The following is an 18,901-nucleotide window of genomic DNA, read 5'->3' on the forward strand; positions in this document are numbered from 1 at the left end:
TTCTGTTTCGCTCCCAAATAAACCTTACAGAAGAGTCTCACCTCTTCCTTGCAGCAGACGCCGAAAAGAAACACCAAGACCCTGGGGGACTCCTGGAAAGATGGAAAGCCACAATCCGTAATGTGTGGGCAAAAACAAATCCCCCGGGGCTGGCTAAACACCGGGCACCCATTGTAGTTCAATTACAAAGCTCTGCCACTCCAATTCGAGTAAAACAATACCCAATAAGCCAACTAGGCTATAAAGTTTCTGCCAAAAAGGCCCAGCTGTGTACAAAAATCGTCACCTACCTGGGGTATAAGTTAAAGGATGGCAATCAAACTTTGTCAAATAGCAGAATCCAGGCCATCCAAGCTATACCCAAACCCACCACCAAAAGACAGGTATGGGAATGTCTAGGGGCAGTAGGATATTGCTGCCTGTGGATCCTGGGTTTTGCAGAATTAGCCAAACCACTCTATGCAGCTACTGGAGCAACAAAGGCTGAACTAATATGAACAGAGGTAGAAGAAAAGGCTTTCCAGAAGCTGAAGACTGCACTGGTAAGTGCTCCTGCCCTAGCCCTTTCTAACCTCAAAAAGCCCTTTCACCTTGTGTGTTGGTACAGGCTCTCAGGCCCTAAAAACGACCCGTAGCGTACCTCTCCAAAAGACTCGACCCAGTAGTTGCTGAATGGCCTAACTGCTTGAGGGCAATTGCAGCCACCGCCCTGATGGTAAAAGAAGCCTCAAAGCTCACTTTTGACCAGAACCTCGTCATCACTGCTCCTCACAATGTAGAGCAACTCCTCCGGGCTCCTCCAGACAGATGGCTCTCAAATTCCAGAATCACCCAGTACCAAGCCAAGTATCTAATGGCAACAGACTGGCTGATCAGGCTGCGCGCCAAGCAGCCAGCTCCAAAACCATCCTGCCTCTGCTAGAACCCTCTAACAACCTCGAGCCTCCCCATTACTCACAAGCTGAACAAGAACTGGCCAAAATTAGCAGAGCTCCTGCACAAGGATTATGTAATTAAAGGACTGTACCAGCTAACCAGAAGTGAAGCTGCAAGGTGCCCGGTATGTGCTCAGGTAAATGCTAACCCTGTCCCAGTTCATCACCCAGGACAAAGATACCAAGGAAAAGCTCCAGGTGAACATTGGAAAGTAGATTTGACTGAACTCCCACGAGCACCAGGCAACTTCAGGTATCTCCTTGTTTTTCTGGACGCTTTTTCTGGCTGGACAGAGGCCTATCCCACAAAGAGAGAAACTGCCCTCATTGCAGTTAAAAAGTTAGTCTTTGAAATGATTCCCAGATTCAGACTCCCTATGTTCATAGGATCTGACAATGGCCTGGCGTTTACTGCCCACTTAACAAAATTACCAACTGGGGTGCTAAAAACCAATGGGAAGTTGCATTGTAGTTACCGACCACAAAGCTCTGGACAGGGAGAAAGAGCAAATAGAACAATTAAGGAAGTTCTCACTAAATGAAAGTTAAAAACTGGCGGAGATTGGGTTAGCCTCCTACCTTTTGCCTTGCTTCGGGTGAGATGTACACCTCAAAAGCATGGTTATTCTCCATTTGAGATAATGTACGGGTTTCCACGCCCATTGTTACCTAAGATTGGAAGTAAAGTGTTAAGCGAAATCAAAAACCATAACATGGTTAAGTCATTACGGGCCTTGCAAGCAGAGCGCCAGCGAATCAGAAACAACGTGCCGTCCGACCAGACTCCGGCCCGCGACGAGGAAAGCCGAAAACCCCTCTTCAACCCCGGCGACCTAGTGTGGGTAAAAAGACTAAGTCCAGGTCAACTAGAACCACGCTGGGAAGGACCATACCCTGTTGTCCTGAGTACCCCGACTGCGGCAAAGGTTGCTGGGAAGAAGGAACCCAAACTAACGCTGGGAGACATCTCGGGACAAGGACTATGTACACCCCATGGGCGTATGCTCCCTTACTAACTAACAACCTTTGTATTTTAACGCACATCATTCCGCAGGTGTATTATCATTCAGGAGAAGGGGGGCGTGAACATCTTAATCTTGACTCTCGCCACTTCACGGGACGTTTCAAACGCGCGCCTGTGCTAGTCCCAGTTTTGCTAGCACTAGGGGTTGCTGGGGCTACCGCACTTGGGAGTACAGCACTAATAAAGGAAGGGGCTGACTTACTGCCCTCAGCCTGCAAGGTAATCATGATCTCCAGGCTCTAGAAAAGTCAGTAACTGCTCTTGAAACCTCCCTAAGCTCCCTAGCCGATAGCGCTACAAAATAGAAAAGGCCTAAACTTGCTGTTTCTTAAACAAGGGGGTTTGTGTATGGCATTAGAAGAAGCATGCTGTTTTTATGTAAATCACTCCGGTGTAATTAAAAAAATATATAACTCCAAAAACAACTGCAAGATAGAAGAAAGGCCCTAACCAGTCAAGAAAACTGGTATCAACAGATGTTTTCAGCCTCTCCCGGGCTCACATCTTTACTTAGTGCCATTGCTGGGCCCCTTATTCTGTTCGTACTTGCCCTCACTGTGGGCCCGTGTGCTTTCAACGCCCTTCTCAAGTTAATCAGAACTCGCTACAAGATATCAAGTTGATGGTTCTTAAAACCAATTATCAGGTTTTAGCAAATAAAAAAGTTAGGGAATCAAGGATTTGATTTAGTTACTAGAAGAGGAGGGAATGTTAAGGCTTAATAGAATTAAATAATTTGTCTTAAGTTACTCCATTTTGAAAAGCTTAAGTGCCACCCCCCCATTCTAGGAGAGGTATGTTATTTTAGAAAAGCAAGTCCCTGTGACCTTGCAAATATCTACTCATAAATGTGAGCAAGAAGTTTTGCAAAATCTTCTGGTCCAAGATAAGCTGAGCAGGACATGCTGAACTACCCACATCCCTGTTATCTTGTGTAAACACCCTTTCCCATTCCTTGCTCTACCCCCCTCGCCTTGCTGGTTTTAAGTGTATAAAAGGGAAAGAAAAATTTGGCCAGACGCTTCAGCTTTGGACCCTGTGTGGCCATGCTGTAGCCCAAATCCGGAGTTGTCTTCTTGTCTATTTGTCTTTTTGCCTTTCTGTAATAAAGTTTTGCTTTGTTACTTTGCAGCTGCTTGTGGGTCAGTGGTCTGTGTGGGAGCGACTCCGTAACACTTCCTGACGTTCTTGCATTATTTTCGTTGTGGATTTTTGTTGTTGTTTGTTTTCTCCGGTTCTGGGGTGCCTATCAGGGATACTCTCCCACATTCTCATGCTTTCCTCAGAGTTTGTTATATATATAAATTGTCTTTTCTTGGGAGTTTACGTAATAAAATAGGATCCGATTAAACAATTTCTACACATGTTGTTCAATGACATAGGCTACATGTTTCACATTATACCAACTTTTGGGGGGAGTGGAAATGCGCTCCATCTATATTTTAAGAAATAGATTTCAAGGGGAAATGGAGTGTCATGGTTATCTAGTGTCTGTATAATAGAAAGATCATATGTGGAAGACTTCAGCAAACAAATTTATTTTCTCAATGTTTAAGAAGCTAGAAATAAAAATCAGGCAATTAGCTTTAGTTCCAGGCCATTTCTCTCTGTTACTCGGGGTGAAGGACATTCCTCTTCAGCTTGTTTTTGGTTCCCCTTCTGCCTCGGCACCCATATTTCCCGTGTCCACTTGCCTTCTCTGCTTTTTACAATTTTTTAAATAAATCATTTTCTTGGGGCTGTCACACCTCTCATAACAACCTATACATCAGTTGTACTGAAACATTTGTGCATACTTAGACATCATCCTTTTCTAAACGGTTTCTTTCTTTTTGAGTCCTTGGCGTCGGCTCCTCTTTTTTGCCCCTTTTTCCATACTCTCCCACCCTCATGGGACCCTCATCAATGCTAAATGATTATTGTTTTGATATCTTACAGTGCCCGCTGTCTCCCTTCACCCAAGTTACTGTTGTTTGTCCCCGTGGCTGTGAGGTGGGGTGATTATACATTCATCACTGTAGTCGGTTACCAGCGTCTCCCATTTCTCCTCCCACCTTCCCCCTACCAACAGGTATCGCACCTCCCATTCCTGTTCCACATGGATGACCAGTTCTGGATTCAGTATGTCGAAAGATCTTATCTGCGCCAGGGCATATGCTCAAGTGTAGCTTGATTGTGAGTTGAAACTCGGGTCATGAGAGTGAGGTGGAGGGGAAGAATGACAGAACTAAGGAACATTGTGTGTTCTCTCGGTGTTATGCTGCACCCTGGCTGTCCTGTTCTTTCCCGTGACCCTTGTGTGAGGGAATGTCCACTTGTCTCTGGATGGGCTTTGGATCTCCACTCTGAATTCCATCATTTGCATTGTGTTATTAGTTTGGTTTTTGATGCCTGGTATCTTATTCTGTCTTCACCTCGTGGTCACAAAGGCTGGTGTGCTTCTTCCATAGGGTTTTGTGGCTTCCGAGTTACATGGCCGATGTTTATGTTCAAGCCTTTAAGACCCCAGATGCTATATCTTTTGAAAGCTGGACACCATCAGCTTTCTTCACCTCCTTTGCTTATGCACACATTTGTCTTGAGCAAACATGTTGGGAAGGTGAGCATCATGGTCTGCCAAGTTAATAGAACAAAGTGTTCTTGAACTGAGGAGTACTTGAGTGGAGGATCAATGTCCATCTGCTACCTCAATACTAAACCTATAAGTAAATATATGCACATAGATCTATTTCCCCATCAACATATTTAAATATATTTATACATGTACACGCCTGTATTTAGACCTTTATAAATGCCCTTTGCCTACTAGTTCTTTCCTTGATTTCCTTTTACTTTCCTCTTGTCCCACTGTCATGCTCAGCCTTCTTTTGGGTTTCAGTAATTCCTCTTGGTTACATTGCCCTTGATCAAGTCCTAACAGGCCTCTTACACACGCCTCGACACTGATTTTGGATCACTCGTCGTTCCCTTGTCCCTCGGTTGATTAACACCACTTCCTTTCCTCCACCTCCCCCTTTGCTATGTACCCCCGGGAACACTGGTCCCATTGCTTTCCCCTCCAGATGGTTTATCCAGCCTATCTTCTAGACATAGACCTGAGGAGATCATAATATGCACACAAAAAACAAGACAGAGCAAAAGAAAGTGACAAAAGGAAGCAAAACTATGGCACCACCAAAAAGCCAATGACACAAAAAAGGGAAAGCCTGTAAATGGTTCAAGGCCTGTTTGCTGACCTTTAGGAGTGTTCTCTGGTTGAGTCTGATTGGGTTACACGCACTGGACCAAAAGTCGTTTGTGGTACTCCACAGGACTTCCTTGTTCTGCTCCCCGTGCTGTTCTGTTGCATTCCTCCAGAGTTTGCCTCGGTATGGTGGTGTCAGATCGGGCACAAATCCCCCACTGTCTCCAGTGTTGTCCCCTGAAGGGCTATGTGTCAGTGAGGGATGTCGTGTCTCATAGTGGGGCCAGCCATATGGTCCTCTCTGTGCATTGGCTGCTCTGAGTGGGGATATCATCCTCAAGGCTTGGTGGGCCAGGGTGTGCTCCACTCTCTCTTCCTCGCCCGTCATTTGCTCCCCAGTGCTCTGATCAGACATGTCACTCTCCCTGAGCTATAGCTTCAATGCGGTCCTCTGATGTAAATTCTTCTGTTGGGAGGGGTGGCTGTCCACGAAGTAGGGATTGGGGCCTGGCCCTCAGACCTTTCTCTTGGTTCCCTGCTTCATGCCAGTATATTGCATTCACATCTTGGAGCACCGGCATGAAGCCTGGTCCCTCTTTCCCTATGGAGATATAAACAATACCCTCGCCTTGGGTGGGTCAGTGCCCTTTTCTCCACTATCCATTTCTCCTTTTTTTCCTTTTTATTTTTACCTTTTCCTTTTCAGTTGGCTACCATATGTACCCCCTGGATTTGGTCTGTCCCATTCCATACTACCTGGACCTCACTCAGGAACGTTTGTGTACATTTGCTCTTGCCCTATGCCCCTTTTGCATTTTTTAAGCTTACCTCAGCGAAATCATGTTGCACTTGTTCTCTTGTGCGTGGATTACTTCACTTAGCATCATATCATCCAGCGATGTGCTTATTGCGTTCATCAGTACTTCTTAGTGATGTGTAGTGCTCCATTACATTTATGTACCACGGTTTTTTAATCCATTCGTATGTTGATGGAAATTTGGGTTGTTTCCAACTCTTTGCCTTTGTGAATTGTGGCGCAAGGAACATTAGAGCGCAGCTGTCTGGCCGTGGCTTGTTCCTTGCCTCTCTGGGTGTATGTCCACTAGAGGATTTCTGGGTCGTAAGATAGGTAATTTTCCATCTGCTTTAGAAATCAGCAAGTGGATTGCCATCGTGGCTGTATATACCTACAGGTTCACCAGCAGTGGATGATAGCTCCTATCTCACCACAGCCCCTCCAACACTTGTTGCTTTCTGATTCTTTGAATTGGGCTTTCTTTGAAGGCATTAGGTGGTACCTCATTGTTGTTTTCATTTGCATTTCTCTTATGGCTAAAGATCGGGAACATTTTCTCATATGTTTGTTGGCCATTCTGATTTTTGCCCCCTGTGAAACTTCTGTTCAGGTCCTTTGCCCACCTCCTCAGTGGGAAATAGGTTTTTCTCTTTTGGGAAACTAGCAGAATAGTGTAGATTTTAGTAATGAGGCCTTTGTCTGATTTGTCATTGCTAAAGATGTTTTCCCAGTGCGTGGACTGCCTTAGTACCCTCTTGGTGAATTATTTCGATGTACATAGGTGTCTTATCTTCAGTATATACCATTTCTCAATTGGTGACTCCTCTGTATGTATGTCCTTCCCTATTTCTGATAGCCTAAGTATTTCCTGCCCCAAAGTTCTCAGGTGTGTCCTTTTCCCTCATTGATGGCCCTAATTGTTTAGGATTTTACCTTGAGCTCGGTGGTCTACCTTGAGTTGATCCCTTTGCATGGAGTGAGATAAAGGTCTTACTTCATTTTTCCACAGGTAGATCTCCATTTTTTCCAGCACCACTTGTAGAAGAGGGCATCTGCTTCCCATTTGATATTTTGGGGGCCCTTATCAAAGATCAGTTGTCTGTATGCTGATGATCTGATTCCTGCGTGTTGTTCTTTTCCATTGGTCTGCGTACCTGTCATTGTATCAATACCATGTGGATTTGACCACCGTGGTTGTATAACATATGCCAAAGTCAGGTAAAGGAAGCCCTCCCACTGTATCCTTCCTTTTGAGGAGTTCTGGGCTAATTCGGGGCTTCTTCTCTCTCCATAAGGAGTTGGTAATCAGGTTTTCCATTTCTTTGAAGAAAGAGGAGGGTAATTTCATTGGGATTTTGCATTAAACTTAGATAGTGCCTTGGCCAAAACTGGCATATTCACTAGGTTGAGACTTCCAATCCATAAGCATGGGCTATCCTTCCATTGGTTGAGTTCACCCTTGCTTTCTTGTAATAGTGTTCTGTAGCTTTCCTCATATAAATATTTTGTTCTTTTAGTCAGGTATAGCCCTAGTTATTTCCATTTGTGCTTTGCTATTGTCAAGGGTACCATCTTTTGGTATCTCCTCTTCTGTGGTCTTATTCGATGTGTATTGCAGTCTGATACACTTCTGTTTGTTGGTGTTGTAACCTGCCACTCTGCGATGTTCCCCTCTCACTTCCTGCACTCCCCTCAGGTGCTTTTGGGATTTTCCATATATAAAATCATATCATCTTCAAACAACGATAGCTTCACCTCTTCCTTCCCCAAGTGAATACCTTTCACGCCATTTGTTTGCCTTACCTTTTGTGTTGGGTGTTTTTCTAGTAACACTTGTTGAAGAGGGCATCAGCTTCTCATTTGATAATTTTGGGGTCCTTATCAACGATCAGTTGTCTCTATGCTGATGATTTCATTTCTAGGTTTTCGTTCTATTCAATCGGTCCGAACATCTGTCATTATAACAGTACCATGCGGTTTTCACCATGGTGGTTCAATCGTAGGTGCTAAAGTCAGGTAAAGCAAGTCCTTCGACTTTATCCTTCTTCTTGAAGAGTTCCCTGAGAATTCTGGCCTTCTTCTCTTTCCATATGAAATTGCTAGTCAGTGTTTTCCAATTCATTGACAAAGGATGTTGGTACATGTAGTAGGGTACCATTACATTTGTCTAGTACCTTGGGCATGACAGAAATCTTTGCTATACTACGTGTTCTGATGTATGACCATGGGATATCCTTCCATTTCTGGAGGTCACTTTGGGGTTTCTTGTAATAGTGTTCTGTAGTTCTCCACATTCAAATCGTTTTGGGCTTTTTGGTTAGGTATACCCCTAGGTATTTAAATTTGTCAACGTATCCAGCCCTTAACACATCATCATGGGTTCAGTAGGCACAATTATACAGGGATAATAAGTAAAGACTAAAGTCAAGTCATAGAGAATAAGAAGAGACAGAAGATATGTTGAAATAATGGAGTCAAACACATTTCATGGTTGCATGATCATCTCAGCTCCTCTTGGTGGTACAGGCCAGGAGAGAGTGCAGGAGAGATTTACTGCTAACCAAGGCTTATATATCTTTGGGGGAATGCATGGCTCCTAATTGCAGGTAGAGACATACATCACAGAAAGGGGTTGTACAATAGCCAATACAATCAATGGGGGGGATATACAATGTGCATAAGCGGAACAGCAAGCGGATGAGCTGGGGTGACGGCATGACAGGAAAGGGTGGAATTAGAGATATACGTGTGACAAGGAGGGCGAACCATTCATTCATGATGGCGGCCTACCTTGGTCACTCTTGAGTGGCCTTGACCTCCCTGGGCTTTCCTACAAGAAAACAATTTACTACTGCCCTTATCAGAAGGAGGTGGGCCCTACTTAGGGTGTGACAGACTGCAGTCTGATTCCTCTAGATAGCTGATAACCCTTAGGGAGAATAACCTCTGACCTACTTCTGTTGACCTCCAAGTGGATAGTCACTTACCACGTGTAGGAGGCAGCTAAGTTTGCCATATATTTAGGCGAAACAATGGGAGAAGTCTTTCTGTTTCCAACTTCAATTTGTTGGGAGAAGTCTTTCTGTTTCCAACTTCAATTTGTGCTGTATTATTGTGAAGGGTACTAAATTGTTTATCTTCTCTTCCATGGACTATTCTGATGGATATAGTAGTTCCATAGCCTTCTGTTTGCTGATCTTGTATGCTTCCACTCTGCCATATTCCTCTATCACTTCCTGCACTCCCCTTGTGGAGCTTTTGGGTTTTCTGTTTATAAAATTATATCACCTGAGAATAAAGATAATTTCACCTCTTTTTCCTCAGATGTATACCACTGATCTCTTTCCTTTCCCTTATGTTGTTAACTAGGAACCCCAGAATGTTGTTAAATAGAAGAGGGTGCAAGGGGCATCTTGCCTGGTTGACATTTTCAGCGCGATTCCTTTGTCTTTTTTCCACTGAATACAACTTTTGGTGTTAACTTTTCATCTGTAGCTTCATATATAGCTTGTTGTAGAGGGCAAATTTGAAGAATTTTTATATTATCTTGAAGAATTTCCCTTCCATTCCGATCTTTGTAATGTGTTAAACAGGAACGGGTGCTGGATGATATTGAATGTTTTTTCTGTGTGTATTGATATTATCATGTGGTTTTATTCCTCTTTCTTACCAATACCCTGAATAAGGCTAATGGACTTGCAGATGTTGAAACCTCCATGCATCCTTGGAATGAATCCCACTTGTTCATGGAGAATTATTCGTTTTATCATATTTTGAATTATATTGACCAGTATTGTGTTAAGGATTTTGAATCAATGTTCATTAGAAAGATCAGAATGTCATTCTCAATCCTTGTGGATCCTTCCCCACTTTAACTATCGGTAATCTGCTAGATTCATAGAGAAAATTTGGGAGTTGGCCATTTGTGTAGGATTGTTGTCAGCTCTTGCCTGAATGCTTGCCAGCATTTTCCTGTGAAGCCATCTGGCCCAGGGGATATTTTAGTTGACATTTTCTTGATAACCTTGTCTATTTTCTCTATTTCTCTGAGTCTGTTGAGTTGCTTGTGGTCCATCTGGGAGGGTATTTGTCCATGTCTTCCAGGATGTTGAATTCATTGGTGTAACGGTACTCATAGTACTATACAATTCAGCTTTAAATATCATTAGAGCCCATTGTAGTTTTCCCTGTTTTATCCCTCAGTGGCGTGACTATTGTTATATGTTCCTTTCTTTCTTTGGTTAGGTTTGCAGTGGCCTACCTATTCTGTTAATCTGTTCAAAGAAACAACTATTTTACTGCATTGATTTGTTTGCATTGTTTTCACGTTTTCCAAGTTATTCACGTCTGCCCTAATTGTTTGTTATTTCGTTTCTTTTGCCATTTGTAGCATTGTCCTGTTAACTCTGTTATCAGGATCAATCACACCACTTAGTACAGTGACACTCTTCCTGACCTGTTGATCCAAAGGCATGAGAAGTCCAAAGTGGCCAGGGGGCATTCTCAGCTGCCACTTCAGTGGAATCCGTGCTGTGTTTCCAGGTGGGAGAGTTCCTTTCTTCAGGACCAGGACCTCCAGGCCTGAGGAACACAGGGTTGTTGGGACAGGAAGCAAACATGCTTCAAGGGGATCACTAGGAGTAATAGTGAGTGGTGCCACTCCAGCTTCCACCCCTTGGTTCCTGGACCCATGAATTCTGGCTCTTGGAGACACAGCACCATATATTGGCCGCTGGTTTAGAGCGTATACAGCTTCCTGGAGATCAGGAAGCCCCGCAAGTTGTTGCCACCTACTTGGCGTCGTAATTGCGTCTTTAGGAGCCCATTCCATCGTTCCATCAAGCTGGCAGCTTCAGGATGATGAGGAACATGATACGGCCAGTGGATTCCATGGGAATGGGCCCATTGCCACACTGGATTTGCTGTGAAGTGAGCTCCTTGATCTGAACAAAACTATGTGGGATGCCATGCCGGTGCATGAGGCATTCTTTGAGTCCACAAATAGTAGTTTTGGCAGAAGCATCACGTGCAGGGAAGGCAAATCCATATCGAGAGTAGGTGTCTATTCCAGTAAGAACAAAACGCTGTCCCCTCCATGATGGAAGTGGTCCTATGGAATCAACCTGCCACCTACTTGCTGGTTGATCTCCCCGAGGAATTGTCCCATCTCTTGAACGTAATATTGGTTTCTGTTGCTGGCAAATGGACACTCAGCAGTGGCAGTGGCCAAGTCAGCCTTGGTGAGTGGAAGTCCATGTTGCTGTGCCCATGCATAACCTCCATCCCTGCCGCCATGTGCACTTTGTTCATGTGCCCATTGGGCGATAACAGGGGTGGCAGAGGAAAGAGGAGGACCAGTCTCCACAGCGTGTGTCATCTTATCCACTTGATTATTAAAGTCCTCCTCTTCAGAGGTAATCCTTTGGTGAGCATTCACGTGAGATACAATTAACTTTACTTTCTTGGCCCATTCAGAGAAGTCTATCCACATACCTCCTTGTCACCAATTTTCCAATCATGGTCCTTCCAATTCCCTGACCATTCAGCCAAGCCATTAGCCACTGCCCATGAATCAGTATATAATCTCACATCTGGTCATTTTTCCTTATATGCAAATTGAACGGCCAGGTGCACTGCTCGAAGTTCTGCCCATTGGGAAGATATCCCTTCACCACTGTCCTTTACGGAGATCCCAGAAAAGGGCTGTAGTGCTGCTGCTGTCCACTTATGAGTGGCACCTGCATATCGTGCAGAGCCGACCGTAAACCAAGCATGACTTTTTTGGTCTTCACTTAAAGTATGGTAAGGAACTCCCCAGGAGGCCATAGGTGCAGACTGGGAGAACGGAGGCAATGTAACAGGAGTGGAGACTGTTGGCATTTGGGCCACTTCTTCTTGCAGCTTACTTGTTCCTTCAGGTCCTGCTTTGGCCCGATCTCGTATATACCACTTCCATTTAACAAGGGAGTGTTGCTGCGCACATCCAACTTTATGATTACGTGGGTCAGACAATAGCCACTTCATGATAGGTAATTCAGGCCTCATGGTGACTTGGTGGCCCATGGTGAGGCCTTCAGTCTCCAGCCAGGCCCAGTAACAGGCCAACAGCTGTTTTTCAAAGGGGGAGTAGTTGCTTGCAGAGGATGGCAAGACTTTACTCCAAAATCCCAATGGTCTATCTACGCTGTGATTCACGAATAAGGGTCTGCCAAAGACTGCACAATGCATCTTGATCTACAACTGACACCTCTAGCACCATTGGGTCAGCTGGATCATATGGTCCCAGTGGCAAAGCAGCTTGCACGGCAGCCTGCACTTGTTGAAGAGCCTTTTCTTGTTCTGGGCCCCACTCAAAAATGGAGGCTTTTCGTGTCACTTGATAAATAGGTCGAAGTAGAACACCCAAGTGAGGAATATGTTGCCTCCAAAATCTGAAGAGGCCCACTAGGCGTTGTGCCTCTTTTTTAGTCGTTGGGGGAGCTAAATGTAATAGCTTATCCTTCACTTTAGTAGGAATATCTCGACATGCCCCACACCACTGGACCCCTAGAAATTGTACTGATGTGGAGGGTACCTGAATCTTTGTTGGGTTAATTTCCCAACCCCTTGTACGCAGATATTGTACCAATGAATTTAGAGTCTTTGATACATCCTCCTGAGTGCGTCCAATCAGCATAATGTCATCAATATAATGGACCAGTGTGACATGCTGTGGAATAGACAGGTGGTCAAGGTCCCTTCGGACTAAATTATGGCACAGGGCAGAAGAGTTGATGTACTCCTGGGGGAGAGTTGTGAAAGTATATTGTTGCCCTTGCCAGGTGAAGGCAAACTGCTTCTGGTGGGCCTTTGAGACTGGTATGGAGAAGAAGGCATTAGCCAGATCAATAGCTGCATACCATGTACCAGGAGAAGTATTAATTTGCTCAAGCAATGTAATCACATCTGGGCCAGCAGCTGCAATTGGAGCTGACGATAATACACTGTCATTCTCCAGGATCCATCTGTCTTCGTTACAGGCCAAATTGGTGAATTAAATGGGGGAGGTAGTAGGAATCACCACCCCTGCATCTTTCAAGTCTTTGATGGTGGCACTGATCTCTGCAATCCCTCCAGGCATGCGGTATTGCTCTTGGTTTACTCTTTTCCTAGGTAATGGCAATTCTAATGGTGTCCACTTGGCCTTTCCTACCATGATAGCCCTTATTCCACATTTTAGGGATCCGATATGGGGGTTCTGCCAGTTACTAAGTATGTCTATTCCAATGATGCATTCTGGAACTGGGGAAATAACCACAGGATGGGTCCCGGGGCCCACTGGACCCACAGTGAGGCGTACTTGAGCTAAAACTCCATTGATAGCTTGACCTCCATAAGCCCCCACTCTGATTGGTGGGCCTTTGAAACATTTTGGGTCTCCTGGAATTAGTGTCAGTTCTGAGCCGGTGTCTAGTAATCCCCGAAAAGTTTGATTATTTCCTTTCCCCCAATGAACAGTCACGCTTGTGAAAGGCCGCAGGTCCCTTTGGGGAAGGCTAGAAGGAAGACTAACAGTATAAACCTTCAGTGATGTAGCAGGATCCTCCTTACAAGGGACCCGGCCTCCCCTTCATTCAAGGGGTTGTGGGTCTGTAAACTGGCTCAGGTCTGGGAATTGATTGAGCGATCGTGACTGTCTATTCTGCTGTTCACCTGATCTACCATTCTTTTACCTGTACAGATCACGTAAATATTTAGTAGGCTTCCCATCTATTTCATTCCTAGGGACACTGCGGCTAAGTAGCCAATGCCATAATTCCACACGAGACAGGTTGCTTTGATTGTTATTGAAAACTCGTTGTCTATTATAACCACGCCCACCCTGTCTCCGTGGATCCAGTGTTGACACCTGCCCTCTACCATCACGGGGACCAATCAGCCCCATTGTGGGCAAATGTCGGAGTTCGCTTCGGGCAGTGCCCACTGTTAATCCTGGTGCACATAGAATAGCAATTACAGGAGTCTTAAGAGATGCTGGGGCCCACTTCACAAACTTGTTCCTTATGGTTATGGTAAAGGGTATGTCTTCAGGTCACCCCCTTTTTCGATCTATGGGAATATCTTGATAGATCCATTCTAACATACCAATTTCTCTAAGCTTTTGGATGCCTTCCTCTACAGTGTACCAAGGCAGGTCAGGGTCTTCAAGTTGGTCTAATCTAGGCCATCTGGCAGTCCATGCTTCATTGAACTAACCAAATAAAGACTTAGATCCTTTTTTAGCCTGTCTTGCAGAGACATTGAAAGAAGAGTCTGTGCTTAGGGGTCCCATATCCAGAAACTCAGACTGGTCTAATATTACATTTCGTGCACCAGTATCCCACACCTTGAGTAACCATTCCCAGGGGTATTCTCCAGGCTTTTGCTTGTACGTATTTGAGAACTCAAGCAGGTCTTTATGTGTGTAGCGCACTTCTTCTTGGATAATCTTCTCAACCTCACCTTTAGGAGGTTTCTGAGACTTCATTTTAGTGACAGGTCTAGTGGAAATAATGGGTGCTGAGGGTGTTTCCTGGGTGCTCTCAGCAATACCTTGTGAGGCATCTTCCTCAGGTAATGCTACTGATGCAGCCCCACCTGGCCTATCAACTTGAATCGTTTGGCTAATCTGCTCAGGTGTTTCTAAGGGCTCAATATCCTCTACTTCCGGATCATCAGCCCCTATGTTCCCATCCCATGTTTCAGGGTCCCAACTTTTCCCAATGAATGCCCTTACTTTGGTTTCAGACACTACTCTAGATCTGCAATTCAGCTGCCGTTGTCATTCAGCCACTCGTATAATGAGACTCTGGACCTGGTTCTCAGCAATGTCAGCTCTTTTACTAGAGGAGAGAAGGCTCTCCTTTGTAGCACAGATGGAAGTTTTCAAATCTGTTAGTCTGCATGTGAGGCGTGCTTTTGAGGCTCTGAGATCATCCCTCTCCTTAATAACACTTTCCATCGTATGAAGGACCAGCCAACCAGCTTCGCTATACTTGTCATTTTCACAAAACTCCTGGAAAATATCAAATATACGATTGCCAAGAGCATCTCCTTTATCCAGCATGTCATCTACTTTAGGTGCTACTTTAATATTATCTTTGCTATTTCAGACCATGGATTAGTACGGGTAGTAGACGTATCCCCGTCAAGACTAAATAGGTTGGAAAACCAATTTAAGAAATCCATATTTGGTGCCAAAGGGACCAGGTATAAGGCATCATGCAAAAAAAAAAAGAATATGGGTGCGTGTGTGTGTGTGTGTGTATATATATATATATATATATATATATATATATATATATATATATATATATATATATATATATATATACCATAATGAATGAAGGGGGAAGTGCAGAGTGGAGACCCAAGGCCCAAGCGTCGGCCACTGGAGATCCCCTCAGAGAGGGGTTTAGGAGAGGAGATGGGTCAGTCAGGGTGCGAGGTAGTGCCGATGAAGAGCAAAGCTTTCCCCCAGATTCTGGATGCTTCCTCCCCCCAACTACCATGATCCGAATTCTACCTTAGAGGGCTGGATAGGGCAGAGGTTGTACATTGGTAATATGAGGGCTGGAGGCACAGGGAATCCAGGGTGGATGATATCTTCAGGACCAAGGGTGTGAGGGATGATGCCGGGAGAGTATAGGGTGAGTGGGTTGGAAGGGGGAACTGATTACAAGGATCCACATGTGACCTCCTCCCTGGGAGAGGGACTGCAGAAAATGTGGGAAGGGAGACTTGGGATAGAGCAAGATATGACAAAATAACGATGTATAAATTACAAAGGGCACATGAGGGAGGGGGGAAAGGGGAGGGAGGAGGGAAAAAAAAGGACCTGATGCCAAGGGCCTAAGTGGAGAGCAAATGCTTTGAGAATGATTGGGGCGGGGAATGTATGCATGTGCTTTATACAATTGATGTATGTATATGTATGGATTGTGTTAAGAGTTGTATGAGTCCCTAATAAAATGTAAAAAAAGAAAAGGAAAAAAAAGAAAGAAAAGAAAATGATTAGGGCAAAGAATGTACAGATGTGCTTTACACAATTGATGTATGTATATGTATGGACTGTGGTAAGAGTTGTATGAGCCCCTAATAAAACGTTTAAAAGAAAAAAGAGAAATCCATATTTGTCAAACTGGCTGCAGCGCCAGGCCAGGCGCAGGGGCGGCGGAGGCAGTGGCGAGGGCGGCGTGAGAGCGAGGCTCTGTCCCTGCGCAGGCCCAGGCCAGCGGCGGCTGGGAGCGCGAGGCACGCTGACCTGCAGGCCGCGAGCGGCGGCAGCGGCGGCAAGGGGCGCAGGGGTTCCTGGGAGGCGCAGCGTCAGGCCCCGGCGCGCGCCCGCCGCCCCTTCCCCGCGCCGCGGCCGCCCGCGCAACTTGTGGCCAAAGTTTGGCCCCAGCCTCAGGAGTACGCGGGGCGGCCCGCGAAGTTGGCTGTGGCCTCCGCCGCGGCTCGGGCCGGCCCATGGCCCGCGCGCCCCCGCCGGAGCCCCTGGGCGGCCGGGCTCCTGCCCCCGGGGCCACCGGGCCTCAACGCCAGTGCGCCTCCCCCGGCCCCGGGCCTCGCCGCCCGCGTGGGAAAGTTGGCCTGCAACCGGCCCGACCAGTTCCGCCGGCGCGCACACCGGCCGCAGAAGTTGGTGCTGCAAAACTTTTTTGGGGGGTTCCGCGGGAGCCCCCGTGCGTCGGGACCGGATGCGCGCCGGCTAGCGACCCCTGGGCCGAGAAAGGTACCCCCAGAGCGACGCGCAGCGGGGGCGCCCCGGACCCGCGGCCCGGGGGCTATGGCCATGGTGGCCGGAGGCTGGGGCGGCCCTGGCGGCGGTGGAGACGCGAATGGCGTGGACAAGGTGGGTGGCTACCCGCGCGCCACCGAGGACTCGGCCTCGCCCCCGGGCGCCGCCACCGACGCCGAGCAGGGCGACGAGGAGCTGCAGGGGCTGCAGGTGGACTGTGTGGTGTGCGGGGACAAGGCGAGCGCAAGCACTAGGGCGTCCTCACCTGCCAGGGCTGCAAGAGCTTCTTCAAGCGGAGCATACTCCTCAACCTCAGCTACACCTGCAGGTCCAACCGTGACTGCCAGATTGACCAGCACCACCGGAACCAGTGTCAGTACTGTTGCCTCAAGAAGTGTTCCGGTCGGCATGCGCAAAGAGGCCGTGCAGCGCGGCCGCAGCCCCCACTCGCCGCCAGGTCCTGGCGCCGCGTCTTCCAGCAGCCCCCCCCCCCCACCCCCCGGCTTGGCGCTGGCGGAGGCGGTGGGCGGAGACCTCTTCCCTGGCCAGCCAGTGTGGGAGCTGATCGCACAGCTGCTGCGCGCCAAGCCCTACTTGGCGGTGGCCGGCCACTTTGGCAAGGGCGCGGCGAGCGCCTTCGGCCCGGGAGGCGCGGGCGCGGTGCTGGGCATCGATAACGTGTGTGGAGCTGGCGGCGCGGCTGCTCTTCAGCACCGTGGAGTGGGCGCGCCACGCGCCCTTCTTCCCCGAGCTGCCCGTGGCCGACCAGGTGGCCCTGCTGCGGCTCAGCTGGAGCAAGCTGTTCCTGCTGAACGCGGCGGAGGCCGCCCTGCCCCTGTACCTGCGACTCTGCTGGCCGCAGCCGGGCTGCACACCGCTCCCTTGGCCGCCGAGCGGGCGGTGGCCTTCATGGACCAGGTGCGCGCCTTCCAGGAGCAAGTGGACAAGCTGGGCCGCCTGCAGGTGGACTCGGCGGAGTATGGCTGCCTCAAGGCCATCGCGCTCTTTACTCTTGATGCCTGTGGCCTCTCAGACCCAGCACACGTGGAGAGGCTGCAGGAGAAGGCGCAGGTGGCCCTGACCGAGTACATGCTGACCCAGTACCCAGCCCAGCCCCAGTGCTTCGGCCGCCTGCTGCTGCGTCTGCCTGCCCTGCGCGCCGTCCCAGCCTCACTCATCTCTCAGCTGTTCTTCATGCGCCTGGTGGGCAAGACACCCGTTGAGACGCTGATCCGAGACATGCTGCTCTCGGGGAGTACTTTCAACTGGCCTTAGGGCTCCGGCCAGTGACCGACCTCCAGCGACACAGATGCTCGGGGTCCCCAGGCCAAGGATAGGGACAGCCTCCCCAAGTGGCTAACCAGAACCATGACTAGGGCGAAAGATCATTATGTAATATGCAGTAGCCCTTAGTGACCCTGGTTACAATTTGACTCGGAGGCTACTGGACTTCAGAGCCTTACAAGCCTGGAAGGTTTATTTCAGGCACAGCAAGCACATGCCTCGGCGGTGCTGACTTGCGTTCTGCACCTGGATAGGCACCTGAAGTCATTTGGAGAGGATGTCTATGTAAGTTGGTTTTACATAAATTTCTGTGCTGGATTCCTTGTGCTTGTGGATTTTCTTGTCCTTCTTGGTTTGATGTTATTTTACTACTGAGTTGGCTTTTGTGGTTTTCTTCATTTTGATGGGGTTTCTTTCCTATTTCTTACGACATTCCCTTGATAGTTATTTTCTTATCTAGTGTAAGATGGTCATGTTTCTCTTGTGTACTGCTTGCCTTCCTCTCCATACAGTTTCTTTGCATGTACTTTTCTCCCCCTATTTGCTTCGTGTTTGTCTCCATTGCAGATTGATATCTGTAGCTCTCTCTTTTCAGTCTTGTGTCATATTTGCAGAACTGCTTCCCCTTGGTTACTGTCTGGTGGGGACTGCCTTGCTCATTGATCTCAGGTTTATATTTGCTCTTCCTTGTGATTCTCCATCCATAGAATAGCCTTCGTATTTTTTTATAACTCATTCCGCTGCTTTGGATTTCTGGAATTCTCCTTGACTGAAAATGCCCTTATGTCTTCTTCATATTTTGCTGGATTTAAGATCCTTGCTTGGCAGTTATTTCTTTTAAAGTTTCATATATGTTGTCACGTTGCCTTATGCCTGCAGAGGTTTGATGAAGGAAAACAAACAAACAGAAAACCACACT

General features: G+C 47.2%; 1 pseudogene; it reads left to right on the forward strand.

Moving 5' to 3' along the window:
• The first annotated feature begins 1,648 nt into the window (after window positions 1–1,648).
• On the forward strand, window positions 1,649–17,973 carry LOC142422761 (nuclear receptor subfamily 2 group F member 6 pseudogene; annotated as a pseudogene).
• Window positions 17,974–18,901: the final 928 nt, after the last annotated feature.

Source organism: Tenrec ecaudatus, chromosome 12, assembly GCF_050624435.1.
Source record: "Tenrec ecaudatus isolate mTenEca1 chromosome 12, mTenEca1.hap1, whole genome shotgun sequence".
NCBI classification, from domain to species: Eukaryota; Metazoa; Chordata; class Mammalia; order Afrosoricida; family Tenrecidae; genus Tenrec; species Tenrec ecaudatus.